This window comes from Podarcis filfolensis (genome assembly GCF_964270895.1).
Source record: "Podarcis filfolensis genome assembly, chromosome: 12".
Taxonomy (NCBI): domain Eukaryota; kingdom Metazoa; phylum Chordata; class Lepidosauria; order Squamata; family Lacertidae; genus Podarcis; species Podarcis filfolensis.
Genome location: NC_139614.1, coordinates 2,868,367 through 2,886,815, shown reverse-complemented (window position 1 = coordinate 2,886,815; position 18,449 = coordinate 2,868,367). Strand labels below are relative to the sequence as shown.

Genomic DNA, 18,449 nt, shown 5'->3' with positions numbered 1-18,449 from the left:
CCACCAGAGCGTAGTGGGGGGGGAAGAGTCACATGTGTCAGGGGCAATGTCTCCTCCAGAGAGGGAGTCAGGGCTGACCACGCCTCCATCGGAGAGTGGGGGAACGGAAGGGAGGTCAGTTGCAGCTAGCCCCCCCAAAGGGGGAAGCAGTGACAGCAGCAGTGAAACGGTCAGGAGGAAAGCTGCTGGCTGGGCGCGCGCGCCAAGTTCAAATGTGCAGGCGCGCGGAACAGCAGGAGACCCGGATGGGGAACCAGCTCCTAAAGCCCGCCGGAGGGAGGGAGAAGGCTCAGGGGAATCAGCGGGAGAAGAGGCTAGAAAGGGCGGAACCCCGGCGGGCAGGCGGACCCAGAGGAGGAAGGAGCAGCGGAGAAGGTGGAGCAAGGCTAGAATCTTAAATTGATGTCAAGGGGGAGGAGACTCAGACGGAGCATCAGCGGTCTGACAGTTGAGACGTAGAGCTGCGCGCTGCGGCTCTGGAAGTGAAACTGAACTTCAATAAAGACTTTTATACTTAACAACGAAGCAGCGTTGGTCCTTTGTGAGCTGGGACCTAGGGTAGCTCTGACACTTCCTTATACAGGATTGCCTTCAGATGGCTCGGAGGTTGGATAACGTCATACCCTCCAACATTTCTTCAATGAAAATAGGGACATTCTAAAGAAAAGTGGGACATTCCAGGATCAAATCAGAAACCAGAACAGCTTCTCTAAATCAGGGATGTCCCTGGAAAATAGAGACACTTGGAGGGTCTGCAAGAGTCCTTCCTGAGCTGGAGTACCAACTGCAAAACTTGTTTTTGAATGCTCCCTGAAGTCAAAAACAACAGGCTTCCTGTGGATAGAAAGCTAGGCTATCAGGAAAAAGGCTAAGGCAGAACTTTTCTGCCTGATGTACTAGTTTTCAACATGAAGTGTGTGTTTTTTTTTAATTGGGGTAATTGTAAAAAAGTGATCCCTTCATTTACAATCTGAATTAAAAAAAACCCTTGATTGAAAGTTTTTCATTTCAACATGTGCACACTGACTGCAAAATAACTTGTGATGTCACAAAAGTATATCCCAAACTGAACACTAAATAACAGAAGCCAACAATGAATGAATGAATGAGGAAAAGATATAAACATACCATCACTGTATTACACATCTAATGTATAGAAAGCATAAAACATTTCAATAAGCAAATCAATGGAGATTGTGAAAATAATTGTTTTGGTATCAAATCATATTGAAATAATTTCTGAGCACCTGGAGGCTTAACTGCCCCAGTTTGAACTGCTGTATACTGTATACATGCTAATGAATATAATATTCCCTCCCCCCCCCCACCTCTGGTTATCCTACTTTTGTCTGCTATTTTTTTTCTAGCAGGGCAATCCCCCCCCTTTTGCCCACCAGCCTTGCAGAGTAAATGGTGCATTACCAGCGACAATGCCTTGCTATTACCAGACCAGCTGCTGCTCAAAGAAAAAGATTCAATGGAGTTGAATGTAAGTTCTGGGTTGGGAGAAATGATTTGTTTTACATGTGTCATGCGATTTCAATGACCACATCTCTTGTGGCGAACAACTAAAAAGAAAACAAAATGAAGCAACTTTTAAGGAAGAATGGAACCTGTTCCCCACTCCTGTCTCACAGTGGTGAACTAGTGGAGAACCCTGTAGTTCTGAAGACTCGTGCCTTCAGGATTATGCTGAATGACCTCAGAGCACAGAGCCTCACACTCTTCGAAGGGTTCAGTTTTCCCTTAGGTTGTCTCCCGTACTTCCTGTGCACACATAAGGTCAAAACTCTGGTCGTTTCCATTACTGAATAAATAGGTAGAAGAATCTCTACAAGTCTGGACATTTGAAATACCTGAAATTATTAATAATTAATTAAAAGCTTTTAGTAAAATGAACACAACTTCCATCTTTTCCCATGAGGGAACTCAGACGTTGTAAAATGGCAAAAAATGACAATCAATAAGCTGAAACGTGTAAAGTGAAAATATTGAATTACAGTTTTTTGCTTGCCTATTTCAATTTACTCGGAGAGTCCCCATAGAAGGAGCAAAATCTGCATTTAAATAGGGATGTTTTAGCAATGCACCAGATTGCCTTTGTAGGCACTGGGTACCAGAAGAATAACACTCAACCGTTTTATTTTCTATCAAAATATACAATATGATTATGTGTGTGGAGCAAAAGCTTGCATATTCCATGTGTGCGCATTTACAGTGTGTCTCTGAATGGACATGAATTTAACACTCACCCAGGATCCTTGCCAGTGAGTCCCCAAGCAGAAGACTTTACTCTCCTCAACACAAGAGAGTGGAAACCATCCACTTTTGTGGAACTCAGTAAAGGGATGCATCCAGATACAGTGGTACCTCGGGTTAAGAACTTAATTCGTTCTGGAGGTCCGTTCTTAACCTGAAACTGTTCTTAACCTGAAGCACCACTTTAGCTAATGGGGCCTCCCGCTGCCGCCACGCAGCTTCTGTTCTCATCCTGAAGCAAAGTTCTTAACCCGAGGTACTATTTCTGGGTTAGTGGAATCTGTAACCTGAAGCGTCTGTAACCCGAGGTACCACTGTAGGCCTCAGGGTGGTGGACTGTTAAAAGTCTTTGAGGGTTCCTAAATCAGAGAAGGCAGTGGCATTTCCCCAAGAAGGGGAATTTAGGGAGTTCTTCCCAGCTTAAAAGGTGCAAGTTTTCCTCCCTGCTCCTTGGGGGTACTTCTCCTGCTCACAAAGTTTAGAAGAATGAAAACAGACTTGTGGGTGTGTTGGACATTGTTCAGAGGAAACCTATTTGAAGTGGCCTTACTCAGAGACCACTCTGGAGAACCTTGCTTATTGGGCGGTATCAGGGCCGGCCTACCAGAGGCAGCAGATCTGGCCTCCAAGGAACACACTGCAAGTCAGTCTTTACCCTCGCCCCCACCTTGTTCCTGATGCAGATCTTCACTCCCCACTCCTTCCCTGGCAGGGGCATCATTTTATGGTTCACCTCAGGTGCCGAAATATATTGGGCTGGCCCCGGGTGATGTACAAATACTGTAAATAAAACAAACAAATTATGCCAGTCCTGTTGGATCTTCAATCCTATGGTAATGCACAACATGACCAAAGTATACCACTGGCAAGTTCTTTGTTGAAAAGGAATCCCTTGCAGTGTGTTTGTTCTCGTCTTGTAGCAAAGTGTATTCTAGATTGCATTGATCAATCTTTGGGTACACTCCACTACTATTGCCCACTGCAAAGGATGACAAGCTGTTTTTCAGAGAAGCTTGTCCACAAGCATCAATCCGTTCACTGAGGAATCCCAGATGAGCTTCCAAAAAGGACCCAAAGGTTCTTTAGAACACAGTTTTTCAAACCACAGCCACAAAATAAATGGTAAGATCCCTGGAAAATATTCTGGATATATGTGGAACAAATTTGTAATGCCTGCCAACCATCTAACTGCCATCGTGTCACAGGTTTACAAGGGGCACAAACTGGCCCTTGGCCAAGCTTACATTGGCTGACTGTTTCTGCCTTGTGGGTGCTGGATGGACAGGAGGTTAAGAGCCACTTTCTGCTGCTTGGCTCATAAAGCTCAGATTATGCGCAACAGCTTCTGATCAAATTAAACCTCATAACCAAGAGCTTTATTGCAAAGCTTTTAAGAATAAATGGTGCCATTACTTTTGAGAAGATAATGGGGTTTATGGAAACATGGCATTATATTCTCACTAAAAAAAGCAAAAAGAATAAATACATGCACACCACCCAAGTACCAGATCTATATTTTACAGACTGTTCTGCCTACAGTTGGAGAATGCTAGAGTACGAGAAGGAGAAATGGATTGGCGCACACTGCCAACAGCACTGAAGTCCCTCTCTTCTCAACAGATCTATTCTTTAAAATGTCTGTTGGCGTAAGCAGGACCATGACATTACTGTCAGGAAAGAAACTGCATCTATCTTTATCCTCCTCAGAAGCAGAGTATCCTTATCCCTTGTAAGGTGTCAGTACTTACCTACGATCATTTATATGGGCATCAAAGCACCTCACCTTCCATCATCTGCATGACAAACATGCAAGTTCCCTTTTAAAGCGAGCAGAAGCCACTTGGGGAAGGGCAATCAGGATTGGATCAGCAATGCCACACACGTGGTCCGGTTGCCCTTACCCCAAAGCAGGCCCCCCTCCACCCTGCAAAGGCATATTTCAAACTCACAGAAGGAAAGCCACTGGCATGGTGATTTGGACCAGGGAAATGGTGGCTGAAGGGACAGTGAAACACACTTTGTTCACTGACCCTGAAAGCAGACAAATGTGCAGGTGCTTGTCTATGACAGCTTCCATATTTGTATTGTGATGCTCAGCTAGAGCCCACAGATTTGGGTGGAGGCTCCTTCCGCTAATGTTTTGCTGCCAACAGAGAGGCACATCCTCATCCCAAACTATTGCTGCACTCAACAGGGCGCATGCAGGTGGATTGGGGCAAATATGTTTTTTGTTACTCATATAAAAAAGAAATAGAGAAATGAACAGATATTTTCTTGTTGTGTATAATGATTATGAACTACTAGGGGCTGTACACATGCTCACCTTGGTTGCCAACACTGCCAACCCACCAGCTCTTGCCAAACTTCCCCTTGCTAACCCCCACCCCCATAACCTTGCTAACCCCCACCCCCATAACCTCTCAGACCAGGAGTGAGGAGCTTTTCTAGCTCCCACTTTGTGGGCCAATTTTGACTGGTGTGCAAGGCAGCCCACCTGCCAATATTCCAACAACAGAGGTTGCTGATCCTTTCAGGCTTTTGGGACCCTTCCCCCGCTTTCCCTCTGCTTCTCCACCACTTTAGTGGTACGAGAGAAAACGGCAGTGAGGGTCATAAATCCACTTCTCCTTTGCACCCCCAGAGTTGTAATGCAGAAGGAGAGGAGGATTGCAAAAGACTTAGACCTTCATGCCACCACCATAGCCATGTGGGATTAAGAGGGGGTCCAGCAGGAGGAGCAGTGCAGGGAAGAAGAGGACAGAAAGTGGAGGTCAGTCTGGGATCAGCCGCAGCCGCAGCAGCAGATTACCAGGCTGGCCAGCCTCCACTTCTGGTTGCTACCCTCCTCATTTCGCTCCTTCTGCTATATCAACTCTCCGCTCTAAATCATAGAATCATAGAATTGAGGCAGGGTAATCATGGCAGCAGAGGTCTGCGGTGAACGTTTATAAAGCTCAACAACTTTGGGTGGGTGCTCTTTCTTAAAAAAGCTGAGCAGCTTTGGGTGGGTGCTCCCCCTAAGAGAAGCTCAACAACTTTTCTAAATAAAAATGCCCTGTCAACATCCTTTTTAAATTGTGGTGCCCAGAATTGCTAGTAAGCCAGGTGTGTCTCATCCTATATTTGTGCATCTGGTTCTTCCTGCCTAAGTGGGGACCTTACATTTGTCCCTATCAAAATTCATTTTGTTAGCATGCTGTTAAGGTCATTTTGAATTCTGATTCTTCCTTCTACACTACAGCATTAGCTACCACTCCCAGTTTGGTGACATCTGCAAATTTGATGAGCATCCCCTCAGTTCCTTCATCCAGGTTGTTTATAAAGATGTTGAACAACAACAGGCCCAGGACAGAACCCTGCGGCACCCCACTTGTCACTTTTTTTCAGGATGACGGGGAACCATAATGAGTCCTCTTTGGGTTCAGTCAGTTAACCAGCTACAAATCCACCGAACAGTTATCTCATTAAACCCACATTTTACCATCTTCCTCGAGAGAATATCATGGGGGACTTTGTCAAAAGCCTTACTGAAATCAAGATACACTATGTCCACAGCATTCCCCTGATCCACCAAGTTTGTAATTCCATCAAAAAAGGAAATCAGATTGGTCTGTCATGACTTATTTTGAGAAACCCATGCTGGCTCTTAGTAATCACAGCATCCTTTTCTAAATGCTCACTTCAGCCTTGTCCTTTTAATTATCCCAGTGACCTGAAATGTTTTATACTGTGATGCCAATAAAGGTATTTGATTTTATTTGAAATGCTCACAGACCGACTGTTGAATTATCTGTTCTAGGACCTTCCCTAGTACTAATGTCAAGCTCACTAGTTGGCAGTTACCTAGGTCTTCCTTTTTCTCATTTTTTGAAGATGGGGACAACATTTGTCTGCCTCCAGTTTGTAGGGACCTCATCTGTTCTCCAAGATTTCTCAAAGATCATAGACAAAGCTTCTGTAATTACATCCGCAAGCTCCTTGGATGCAGCTCATCAGGCCATGGAGATATGAATTCAATTAAAGTAGCTACGTGTTCCCTTACTACGTTTCCTATCTTGGGCTGCAGCTCTCTCCTTACATCATGTATTGTGTTATCACCAGGTTGGGCATCACTTTCCTTTTGGGTGAAGACAAAGGCAAAGTAGGTGTTAAGAAGTTCCGTCTTCTCTCTGTCATCCAATAGCATTTCCCCGTCTTCTCCATGCAGAGCACCTACCACTGGCTTGTTCTTCCTCTTACTTTGGGCATAGCCAAAGAGACTTTTTAAATTATTTCTAATGGTTGGGTGGTAGCAAAAACAGCAGATCCTCAAGCTGGACAGGGAAGCCAAAGGTGGCCAGTGGCAGTACCAGCCAGCCTGGGGTTCTGAATCAGGAGGCAGGGGGCCCAAGGCTGGCAGGCAGAGGACCCAGCAGAGCTGGAGTGCTGCAGCAGCCTATTCTAGCAAACCTCCATGGCTCACCTGGGTGCTCATCCACCACCTCTCATCACACTGTGGTTTACAACTTAAACACACAAAGATTTAAGAGACAAACACTTTCAAGATGAAGGGCTGCAGTCACATAGTGGTGCAACCATACCCTCCAACTTTTCTCCTATGAAAATAGTGACTTCCCATTCCATAATGATAATTTTACTATTTATACCTCACGGGTTGCTCTAACCACAACATATATAAAAACAAAATAAAATTTAAACATTAAAAATATTTCCTATACAGTATTGCCTTCAGATAGTTCAGGGGTTGGATAACTCCAGACTCTAAGGAAAACTGGGACATTCCGGAATCAAACAGAAACCGGGACAGCTTCTCTAAATCAGAGATGTCCCTGGAAAATAGGGACACTTGGAGAGTCTGTGCAACCGTATGCCAGGGTTCTGCCTGCCCTTTCAGTTGGCTTCCAGTTTAACCATAAACCTGGTGTAAAAATTCAGCTTCGACCTAAACTTCCAAAACTGTTAAGTAAAACTGGGGGTGGGAATTGGCAAGCCAGAAATCAGGCAATAGAAGTGCAAAAAACAATGACAGGCTGAATCAAATGCATTCCAGTCTTTCAGTGTCTTTTAACCTCAAGTGCCTGAAATTAGTTGGATTTCTGTCAACTCTGACTAATTTCAGACACGTGGGGTGAAAAGGCAGTGACATGTGCAATTGAAAAACAATGAAATAAACTCCCTAGGCATAATCTTTCTTGGCCCATAACGAGTGCCTGTCAAGTGGGCCTGATTTGCAGACCAGGCTCTTCATCATCTCTCCTGAAAACTCCCTCCCACCCCTATTCCTTCTCTTCAGGCACCTACTAAATGCCCAAGAATACACACACCTGAGCACTGATAACACGCAAACTGTTGGCAACAACACAAAACTGGGCATGTTGATGATTCCATTATTCTCACTTGCAGTTTCAACTGGACATGACGGGAGCTCTGATCGCACAGGAGAGGGGACTTGATAGGCAATCTGTTTGGAAGCTTGTCTTAACCCCTTCCCCCCACTGCTTTCCTGATTAAAAACTGCCCCACCCAGCTGCTACACGCCCTGTGGTACCTAAATGTCATTCCCCCCAATATATGAAAGCATGAAGGTAATATCAGAAATTTGTAAGAAAAACTAACCTATATAAAACTGCCCCTCAAAGGTGAGTCCTGTGCCCCTCTGAGGTCTGCTCCTGAGCCATGAACCGCAGGAGCAGCTGAAGAGCAGGGCGCTGCTCACCTAGATTTTGCTGGAATGCACTACCAGCTTAAAGGGCAGCTAGCTCATTCTTTTCCTCAATTTTGCTCAAAGATGGTCTTGGGCGGAAATGCATCTAAACATAGTATTTTCTGACAGGATGTATATGGATTGTGACTAACATTGCGTGCAACTGCTTCCCAAACCAGCAGTAGGAGTGCACAGGATGCAGGGGACAGAACCAATCTTTATCTTTTCACCCAGCACCAAGAGCCAGGCTGTGTCCAGTTTCCCAAAATGTCCTGTGTCAGGAAATTCTACCAGTATATCTAAGAACTCTAGATGCTCTTCTGTTTTTTCCCCATTTGACCTGCCAGGCCAGAGTGTTGGCTGGTGCCCACTGGCACTGGTAGGCCAGGCAGCAGCAAGACCCAATGACAGGCAGAGCCAACTAATTCTCATTTTGTCTCCATCTTCCTCCACCCTCTACACTGACACTATGGATGAGGAAGCAGGAGGCTGGATGAAGGCAGATTGAGCTTGTGGGGCAGTGCCCTATTTGTCCTTATGGACCAATCCCCACAGCATGCCCACCTGCTACACCTAACATCATGCATGGCATTTATTACTATTTATTGTAGGAGTGCAGGGCAGCAAACAAAACCACAATTTAAAAATGAAAACAAAGCAAAAACATTCTGAAACGTATACAAAATTCTAAAAACCCAGCTGACAAAATGTAGTGATGGCCACCGACTCAGAAGGTTTAGGATTAGACAGATTCAGGGAAGATAAGGCTATCATTGGTTTTATACCACCTGTACTGTTGGAGTAGCTGTTAGCATCCGTTTTTCTAGAGAGACAATGGAGTGTGCCTCCAAGGGTGAAGCCATATCTCTGGAGTATCACAGTGCCTGCTGTAGCTGCAGAGACTGGTATCTAGCAACTGCTGCCTCCAGTGTTGTTTTTACTGCATTCATTAGCAGCACTGAAGTGACCTCGCTGGGGTGCAAGCATGAGCTGTGTGTCCTGGGCTGCCCAGAAGACACCCACCCCCAGCCTGCCTCGCTGATGTGGTCCAAAGGAATGCAGAGAAATAGGTTTGGCACCAGTTTGGCGGCTGGAAGGAGGCATATAAAACACCATTCAACTTTCTTAGGGACTCCACTCCTGATTTGTGTAGGGTTACTCCTTGGTCTTTCCTTCTCCCAAGGCAGATGGTATGGAGGTTGTATGCCTCTGAACACCACTTGCTGGGAAGTGCAGATGGTGAGAGCCCAGTTGCACTTGGGTGCTGCTTGTGGGCTTCCCATGGCCGTGTGGTTGATTGCAGTGAGCACAGAGTGCTGGACCAGATGGGACTTTGGTTCATGTGCTTAACTGGGCTTCGAAACCCATCAGCACACCTAGAAGTCAGAGTGTCATCCTCTTTTGCTGCAGCTGTCTTTCAGAAGGACAGAAGTCATTTTGTTTCTGCATTAAGGCAAAGTGGAATTAATTTGCCCCCAGTTGTGCTATGGCAGTTTGGAAAGAAGGCTATCAAGACTTCGTGCTACTTTCCTGTGCAATTCACACAAGAGGGGGTAGGGGTGGGAGTTGGAAATCCCACCACCACATATACTCAAAATGTGAGCTTGGAAATAAATTCCATGAAGTGATCTCGACATTCTGACATCTGCAATTTATCATCATAAATTACTGTGCTTTGCTGCAAAGTTTCTGTCATATGAAGACAGTGATCCTCCTAAATTGCCTAGTGCCCTCTTCAATAATTATCTTAGTTTTCAAAGATATAGATCTCCTAGATAAAGGACATCTCAATCCATAGACAAATAGAAGAACTTGGATCTCATTGTACATCTGCGGAAATATCCATGCATAGCTCTATTAGTCTTTAGATGAGGGTCATTTGTTCAGCCAAAATGTCACAGTGCATTACTTAAAGGGAGAAATTGGTGAGGGTGCATCAGACAGGATGCGCAGCAGTAAACAAACCTGTCTTTTATGTATCTTCTTCATTTTAATCAATGTATACTTTATATTTCCTGTATGGAGGCTGCTTTTCTGCATTTTCTACCACCACTGTGCTTTGAAGACCTGTGTAGTGCTCCAACCCATGTGATAAGAGCATTAGAAGCCCACTGTCAGGAAGTGGTTACAGTGTTGGACTGGAACTGGGAAACTCAGGTTCAAATCCACACTCTCTCGTGAAACTCCCTGGATAAATTTGGGGAACTCATTCTCTGCCTAACCCACAATACAGGGCTGTTGAGAGGATAACATGCTGGGTGAGGTGAGGGGAACTGTTTGAAAGGTAATTAGAAACAGCAATGGTAATACAGTCTGGATCTGTGGCTGCTCCCTAAAATCACCCTGAAAACTGCTCTTGAGGATTGCGAGACACTGAGTAATGGGGAGCTGGAAGAGGACATCAGCTAAAATCAACAGCCCCCCCCCATTGGAGCAGAAGGGATCTGCCAGATCCTAGCTTATTTAAGTAAACTAAAATTAAGGTAATCACAACAACACACTGCAGGGGGATTTCTTGCACATTGTGCTATTACAGCAGAAAACTCTTCATCTAACTGACCAACGAAGGAAAACATACAACTTATTTTGACTTTTAATGGAACACTGATCAATGAAATACAGTTGTACCTTGGAATCCATTCCAGAAGTCCATTCGACTTCCAAAACGTTTGAAAACCAAAATGCAGCTTTTGATTGGCTGCTTGGAGGAAGGGTTTTTGGAATTCTTTTGTGATAAAGTCGTTATATTGGACTGGAGGGAGGCTGTTCTTGACATTTGTGGAAGGGAAATGTGTGGAAGGGGAAATGATTGAACTTGAGGTGTCTGGTTTAAGATTGGGAAACATCACCTAGCAGAACGAGGAGCAGCTGGATATTATTCTGGACTACAGCTGGATAGCATCCTGGAGCACTTTGAATATTTTGAATAATCTTTATAAATACAATTGACAGAGAATCAGAAGTCCTCTTTACTTCTTTATTTCTCTCTTCTCTTTTTCTTTTCATTTCCCCCCTTCTTTTTCTTCTTTTTTAACTACTTTGCTTTTGCTTAAGGTTTGTTTTGTTCTTTGATGCCCTCTACTCTGAATTAATGAGGGCATGTACATGAAGGCGATGGCTGGCTGGTGAAAGACCCTGCAGGGAAGAGAAGATCTCCCAGGGTGGGAGGCTGGGAGAAGTAAGAAGCTCCCAGGTGAAAGCTGGGAGGGTCCACCCCCTTCTGTGTGAGACACCTTTGAGAGGGCTTTGTAATCCCATCTCTTTTGTTTTTAGATTAGTTTGTTCTTTATTGTATTGTATGATGAAAAAATTCAGTAAAACATTATGCAGAAAGAAAGAAAGAGAAATAAATCACATTGGTCTATCTCTATTGGAGATGCAGCAACAAGAACAATCTTAGTTATCATAAGAAGAAGAGAGCTTGACTCTCAACATAAGCTGTTGTGTGAAGTGAATTTGGCTTTCATCCTAGCCACTATGGCCATTCTTTCAGTGATGGACGATAGCTCAGAGGCAGACCATATGGGAGGAAGGGCTGTAGCTCAGTGGTGGAGCATCTGCTTTGCATGCATAAAGTCCCAAGTTTACTCCCTGACATCTGCAGTTAAAAGGATCAGGCAGTGGGTGATGGAAAGACCTTCTGCCTGAGCCTTTAGAGAGCCACCTGCACCCAAAGTAAACAGTACTTATAGGCTATACAGACCAAGAGTCTGACCTGGTATGAGGCAACTTCCTATGTTCCAATCCTGAAACCTCTTCATTCTCACAACCTTCATCATCTCGGCATCAACATATAAAATTATTTTTGCCTGTTGGGTTCTTATACATTTCTCTGTGTTTTGCCATGAGAAACAGACTTACTCAGTCTATGCTATCTGAGTACCAAAAGACACATGACTCTTCTATAGCCCTACGGAATGGCAGCAGACATGATACTGTCTTCTCCCCAAGCAATGTATGTTCCATGGTAATGTTTACAGTATTACCTGCATCTATTAAGACTTGGTGCCTCCGTGGGACAGAGGAAAAGGTTAACTACTACCAGCTCTTGATTTAAAAGTGGCCTTAAACCAACTCTCCCCCCTCCCCCAGTTATTATACTAATAGTGATATTGTGTGGAGGGAGTAACAGTTATGTCAATGGTATGATGGTAGAGTACAGGGCCAGAATGGGCTGCTGAACCTCTCCTTCTAAAAGGGCTCTCTGGAAAAATGTGCAAGTTTATGACAGCATGTAGCTTTATTTTATGCATCTACAAAACAGTGATAATTCATCATGGCATTAATATAATCTTTTCATCATTCTTTCTTATGTCTGTATTGTGCATAGCAGTCCTGGTACACCTGAGCCACGATTAAACAAATAGGAGCCTTCCAAAAATTTATAGAAGCCTTTAGTTAATATATTTTATCACTCCTGTGCCTGCCAGTAGCACATTGCATCCCCCAGCAGTGAAACCTCTGCAGGGCTAGAAAAGCAGGGGAAATTATAAGCAATACAATTTCTGAAATCACAAAAATGATTCCACTTAAGACATCCCACTCCTGTATGAATCATGGATTTAGAACCTGCCAGTTCAGTGCTAGCCTTCTGATAGATTTAAGAGTCAGCAGTTCATACCTATGTGCAGAGGAGGAATTGGAAGCTCATACCCAAAGGCTGGGCCAGAAAATTTATTTCTCTCCCACTATTCTCTCCATTGTATTGCCACACAATCCCATCCCGCATCAGGGCTCTCATCCCTATTGTTACCTCTCTCACACACTTTGGTATCCTCTCATGAATATTGTGAGAGTATCTTCAGGCAGAGCTCTTTGCCTGGCCTGTTCCCAGAGATGGAGGGGGAAGGAAACTCAAACCTTTGGAATGCAAAGCATGTGCTCTACCATTCAGCCAGGCCCTTTCCCCAATAAAACAGCACCATGTGCATGTAGAGTAGACAATTCTTTGAGCTTACCATTGTAGTAAAAATTGTAATAATCCATGTTATGTTCCATTAGTCTTGTCATGTTTTATGCTACAGCCCATCATTCTTGCAGATATGATGTGATGCTATGTGTCAGAATACCAACAATTATTTGGTACGGATGAAATGCTCCATTTGTGGAGAACGTGGGGTTGCTTGACATACATCAATGGATAGCCCTCATGTTTGCAGCTCTGAGTTGTACAAAAATGTAATTAATACATTCTTAGTCCTACATACATGAGCAGAGGACTTTCTTTATTAAGAACTGCCTTGCTGGAACAAGCCAACAGCAACCACCACAGACAGGGTATAAAGGTGTTGGCTTGCTCTGTTTGCACTAAGCATTTAGTATTTGGAAGTGCACTACCAGCTGTATCTATTCTCCGCTAACTTGCTTCAAAAAGTGATCTAAGCTAGTGACCATCAAAATAATTACATTCTTGTGAAGAAATACTTCTTTCTTGTCTGACCTGAACCTTTCAGCCAAGCATCTTCATTGGGTGATCCCAAGTTCCAGCATTATGGGAGATAATTTATAACTGCATAAACACCTATCGTGTCTCCCTGCCTGCCCCTCTCGGAAACATAAAAACCTCAAATGCTTTCTTATTTCCCCCCAATTTAAGAGAGCTACCGTACTTTCCCCATTCATGTGGCTTAATATCTTGTCATGTGTTGGATTTGGCAATCATATTTTCACAATTAAGGTGGTATGGTCCAGACACAGGTTTACCATCTGCTTGTGAGATCCAACTTTCTCAGGAAACATCATAATAGCTGCTCCGTTGGAGTGCTGGGTACTTTGTCAGTATGGGAGTTCTGGCAAAAACCCAACCTTGCCTTCACTGGAGGCTGCCTTGGAGAAAACCTGGGTTTCTAAGAGGTGAAAGGAAAAAAGTGTATACTCAAGTTTCTGCTCATCACAGTGACTTTTGGCCAACATAGACATCTTCAATTCACGGTCCTTGCAGAGATGATATGCCCATCAGTGCGCATTAAACTAAATGTCAAGTTTTGGAATAAGTAAGTGTCAAGCTGAATAGGCAGTCATTAGCACATGAATAACATTGTCCCAATTTCCTTTTTAAGTAGCAAAGAACTAAGAAAGTTTCCTTGCTATGGAAATATGTATCGGGACTGCAACAATGAGCGCACTGGAGACTAGCTAAGCAAGCGGAAGGACATTCTGGCCTAGGCACAGTCCCAAGGAACTTTAGGAAATTCTATGCCCCCACTCCCAGCAACAATGTGGAAAGAGGAAAAGTAGCCTGTTAACAGTCATCAGGCAGAGAAGAACCAGCTGTGGGAACCCCACACCCAGGGGCAAAACTAGGCTTTATTTCACCAGAGTCAAAGACCCAGTCTGGCACCCCCCCATTTGCGTACACTTATACACAGGATGGGAGGCTCAATGGTGCCCCTCTGGAGGCTTCACCCGGGGCAAAACTCTGGCTAGCCCCCCCCCCCTGCTCCAGCTCTGCCCCACCCCAGTTAGTAACTGACAGTTGCACCATAACTACAGAAGTCATTTTGACCTCTGCCATCAGCACAAGGGTACAGAGTACTTCCATGTATATTTTAGTGTGCAGTCCTGAATAAACTTACCTCAGAACACTGGGATTTACTTTCAAGTAAATGTGCACAGGGTTGCTAACATGTTGTAAGCTGCCTTGAAGAACATTTGGTCAACTATTGAGATATAAGTCTTTAGAATAAATAGTCCAATTGTATGTATTTATATCCCACTTTTGTAACATGTGTGGTTCCTCACACCCCACCATTTTAACCTTACAAAACCCTGTGGAGCAGTTTAAGCTGAGAGAGAGAGCAACAGGCCCAATGTTGCCCAGTGAGCTTCATGGCTGAGTGAGGATATGAACCTGGGTCATGCCTGTCCTAGTCTACTTACTGCACCATGCTAAATCCACTTTTGCCTCTAGTAGGTATCAAGATATAAGAAATGTCTGGAGTGACCTATGGCAATAGGTAAACATTTGATCATGCTGCTTAAATGAAAACAAAAACAGAAAACCCGACCCATTTTCTATCAAGTCAAGTGTCAACTGCACCTTTGTGCTTAGTGCATACATGACTACAAGCGTCACTCATTCATCACCCATCAAGTGCTAACTAGCAGTGTAATCATGAGGCACAGAACTTCCATATCACTTCATAGCAATATTTTCAATGAAGATAACTAAGTCAACACGTTTTTGATTAATCAAGCAGCATACTACGTGAAATAAGCCCTCGCTGCAAACTGCATCTTGGCTCCAAGACCTGCTGTGTTCATAAGTTCTGACACAAATCTCAGGAAATGATACTGTCAATTGAACTGCTTTGCCATTCTTTGGTTTGTTAAATCTGGGGGTGCTCAAAGAGGGGTCATGAATCATACAGAGTCATGAGGCTAGAACATAGTCTGAGAAATGCTGTCTTAGATGTAGCTTCATTAGCCAGAACAACAGCTGAAATGGTTTGGGTTGTGTGGTCAAATTCATACTAACACAACTAGTGTGCTTGCTGAACTTGGGCCATGCTGCTCTGGGGTTCACCTGGGCAATGCGCAACATGGGAGAATCCACAGGCCAGTTCATGCAGTCATGTTTAGCGCCTGCTTGTGCGAGTGATGCATTGTGTAGCTTCCTCCACAGACAGAATGTTCATGTAAACTCAAGCACAATGCTTTTCTATCATTTCAGATGTCCTGTTGTCAGGCATTAATACTGTTTAGACTGTGAGAAAAGAATGCTACTGAAAAAAGGAAAGAAAGGCAGGAAAAAGAATATCGGCTCACAGCAAACAGTGGCGTAGCGTGGGTTGTCAGCACCCGGGGCAAGGCAAGTAATTTGTGCCCCCTAACCCGTGGATTTGCGCCCCCTAACCCTAACCCCCAGATGTTGCGCCCGGTGCGGCCGGCCCCCCTGCACCCCCCACGCTACGCCACTGGTGGCAAAACTTTGTTTCCATCTGAAAATCTCAGTTGGTGGTTGATGTACAATGAAAGGCTTTGGTCCTTAGCCAGTTCCCAGCATCAGACGTTGTAATTAATTGTCAGCTGGCAAACTTACTGAAAAGCCAACGGCTAAGAAGCAAGACTACGACTCTCGTTCCTAGGCTTCATCTCCAATTCACAATTGTGAAATTTTGGCACAGAAATGAAGGTGCTACAAGGCAAAAACTGTGTGGAACCTTTCATTAGTGCTAACATTCACCTTCTTGTTGTTTTTAATGTCAAAGAAACCGAAAAGTTGAATTTAAAAAACAACCTAATGTTCACTGAGGTTGTAACTCTCTCATAAGCTCTGCTAAGGGACAGAGGGAACTCACATACAGTGGTACCTCGGGTTAAGTACTTAATTCGTTCCGGAGGTCCGTTCTTAACCTGAAACTGTTCTTAACCTGAAGCACCACTTTAGCTAATGGGGCCTCCCGCTGCTGCTGCGCCACCGGAGCACGATTTCTGTTCTCATCCTGAAGCAAAGTTCTTAACCTGAAGCATTATTTCTGGCTTAGCGGAGTCTGTAACCTGAAGCATATGTAACCTGAAGCGTATGTAACCTGAGGTACCACTGTACCTGGTTAACTACAGTTAACCATACCACACACCACATGGAGTTATCTAATTGTTGTCTGCTCTAAAATGCTCTAAAATGTATGTTTCTTATGGTGTTTCCGCACACTCTGGTTTCCGTCACGGTGTTCTGTTGTGCCAGAAGTGGTCTAGTCCTGCTGGCCACATGACCCAGAAAGCTGTCTGTGGACAAACGCCGGCTCCCTCGGCCTGAAAGTGAGATGAGCACCGCACCCATAGTCGCCATTGACTGGACTTAACTGTCCAGGGGTCCTTTGCCTTTACTTCTTTTGATTTGACTTCTGTTTTTGATACTTTTTGAATGTTGTAAACTGCTTAGATAATTTCTTTGAAATATCAAGTGATCTATAAATTATCTAAATAATAATGAGCAAACCAACAAACCAATTTGTGATCCAACAAATTGAAACATAGTCCCTTTGTTGAATTGAAACAAATTGAAACATGATGCCCCTCCTGTTGTTGTTGATGCCCATTTGTCTTGAGAGACAATGGAGGGGTGAATTCAAAGCACTGAAGTGACCTCACCAGGCCACAAGCCGGAATCGTGTATATGGAGGTCCTAAACTGCCCAGATGACAAGACCACCACCCCTCAGCCTTGGAAAGCAGAGCAAGACCTTTGGCACCAGCTAGGCTACAGGAGTTGGCAAAAGGTGCCATCCAACCATCTGAGGGACTCCACTTTGGATTAGCACAGGGTTTACAGTGAAGGTTTAGCATCAGAGTATTTCTTCTCCAAGATGGGCTACCTTCCCAGGTTGACAAGCCCCATTTGCCCCTCACTTCCCTCTACTGTATGGGGTGTCCGGGGAGGGGGTAGTACCTCTAGATGCTGTCAGCATTCAACAGCAGCCACACCCTAGGAACAGCTTTGAATGGCTGGCTAAACCAGGTGAGGGTAGCTGATGGGTCTCAAACCCTCAGTGAGTGAGGGACTTCCCTGCATGCGAAGACAGGCTCCAGTAGTAGACCGCATGATTGTCCAAGCACTTGATACAAGTTACACCTTGGGGGCTATAATCTGTTTGGAGGGTCACATGCCACTGTGGGTCTGCCATACAGAAGTTGCTTAATTATTTCATACAATGCTAAAAATGATGGGCAGGGGGAGCACAAACTCTTTGGTGGCACACTCTGCATGCATCCATGTCATTTGTTTCCTCTATCTAAATGCTCCTTATGGATTTACTGAATAACACAAACAAACCACATGCAATTACATCCCACAAGATGGTGAAGGACAAACATTTAAAAGGAGGAAAGGAAGAAGAGAAAGCAGGGAAATAAGCCTGGGAAGCTCATTTCCATTTAAAATACAGTATTAGTTACTCAACTTTTTACCATCCCCCCTCCCCCGGTTCCTGTCCATTTTCTTTGGAATCCAGGAGTGGATTTAAGCTTTTTAATCAACACACAACACTGATTTCTGAACGGAGGGGAGTCCACACAGGCCTGCTATTAAGCACGGACTGTTAATAGTCCTTCTCTAGCAAATCACAGCAGCAGTTAAAGGCAGCATTATCTTGGCTTTTTGCAGAAATGACCTTTAAAAATTATATTAAACATCCATAATTGATTGCACTGGTTTCCAGACAATTGTTTTAAATAAAAAAAGCCAGTTGTGGACTGCTTTCTCTTTGCTACATGGGAAATGTCCATGGCATGTTTTATTTTGGTTTGCTTGGTCTCCAGAATTGCACAAATTAATGAAAAACTTTCTAAAACAATCTGTAATTTAATCTTTAATTACATTACAATCATGTTTGTAAACATAATAAAGCAGGTTGCTCACAGAGATTAGGCCAGTTCAAGTGGTGCACCAGCCACATCAGACGTGGAATTGAAATGTGCGGTTGGAAGAGCTGTGCAATGCAGCACTTGCTGGGCTCTGCCATCTCAGACAGCAGGTGATGAACTGC

At 44.2% G+C, this 18,449-nt stretch overlaps 1 protein-coding gene across 10 annotated transcripts in view; it reads right to left on the bottom strand.

Annotated features, from left to right (window-relative positions):
- The window catches only part of TPK1 (thiamin pyrophosphokinase 1), a 269,979-nt gene that overhangs the window by 7,346 nt on the left and 244,184 nt on the right, over positions 1-18,449 (bottom strand). The window contains exon 9 of one of the 10 annotated variants that reach the window (XR_014540138.1): positions 572-834. The exons of 7 other annotated variants lie outside the window; for them this stretch is intronic. The gene's annotated coding sequence lies outside the window, so the exon portion shown is untranslated. Of the gene's footprint in view, positions 1-571; positions 835-13,666; positions 13,810-18,449 lie in introns of all 10 variants that reach the window. 2 more of the 10 variants (XR_014540140.1, XR_014540141.1) reach the window with 2 other exon arrangements.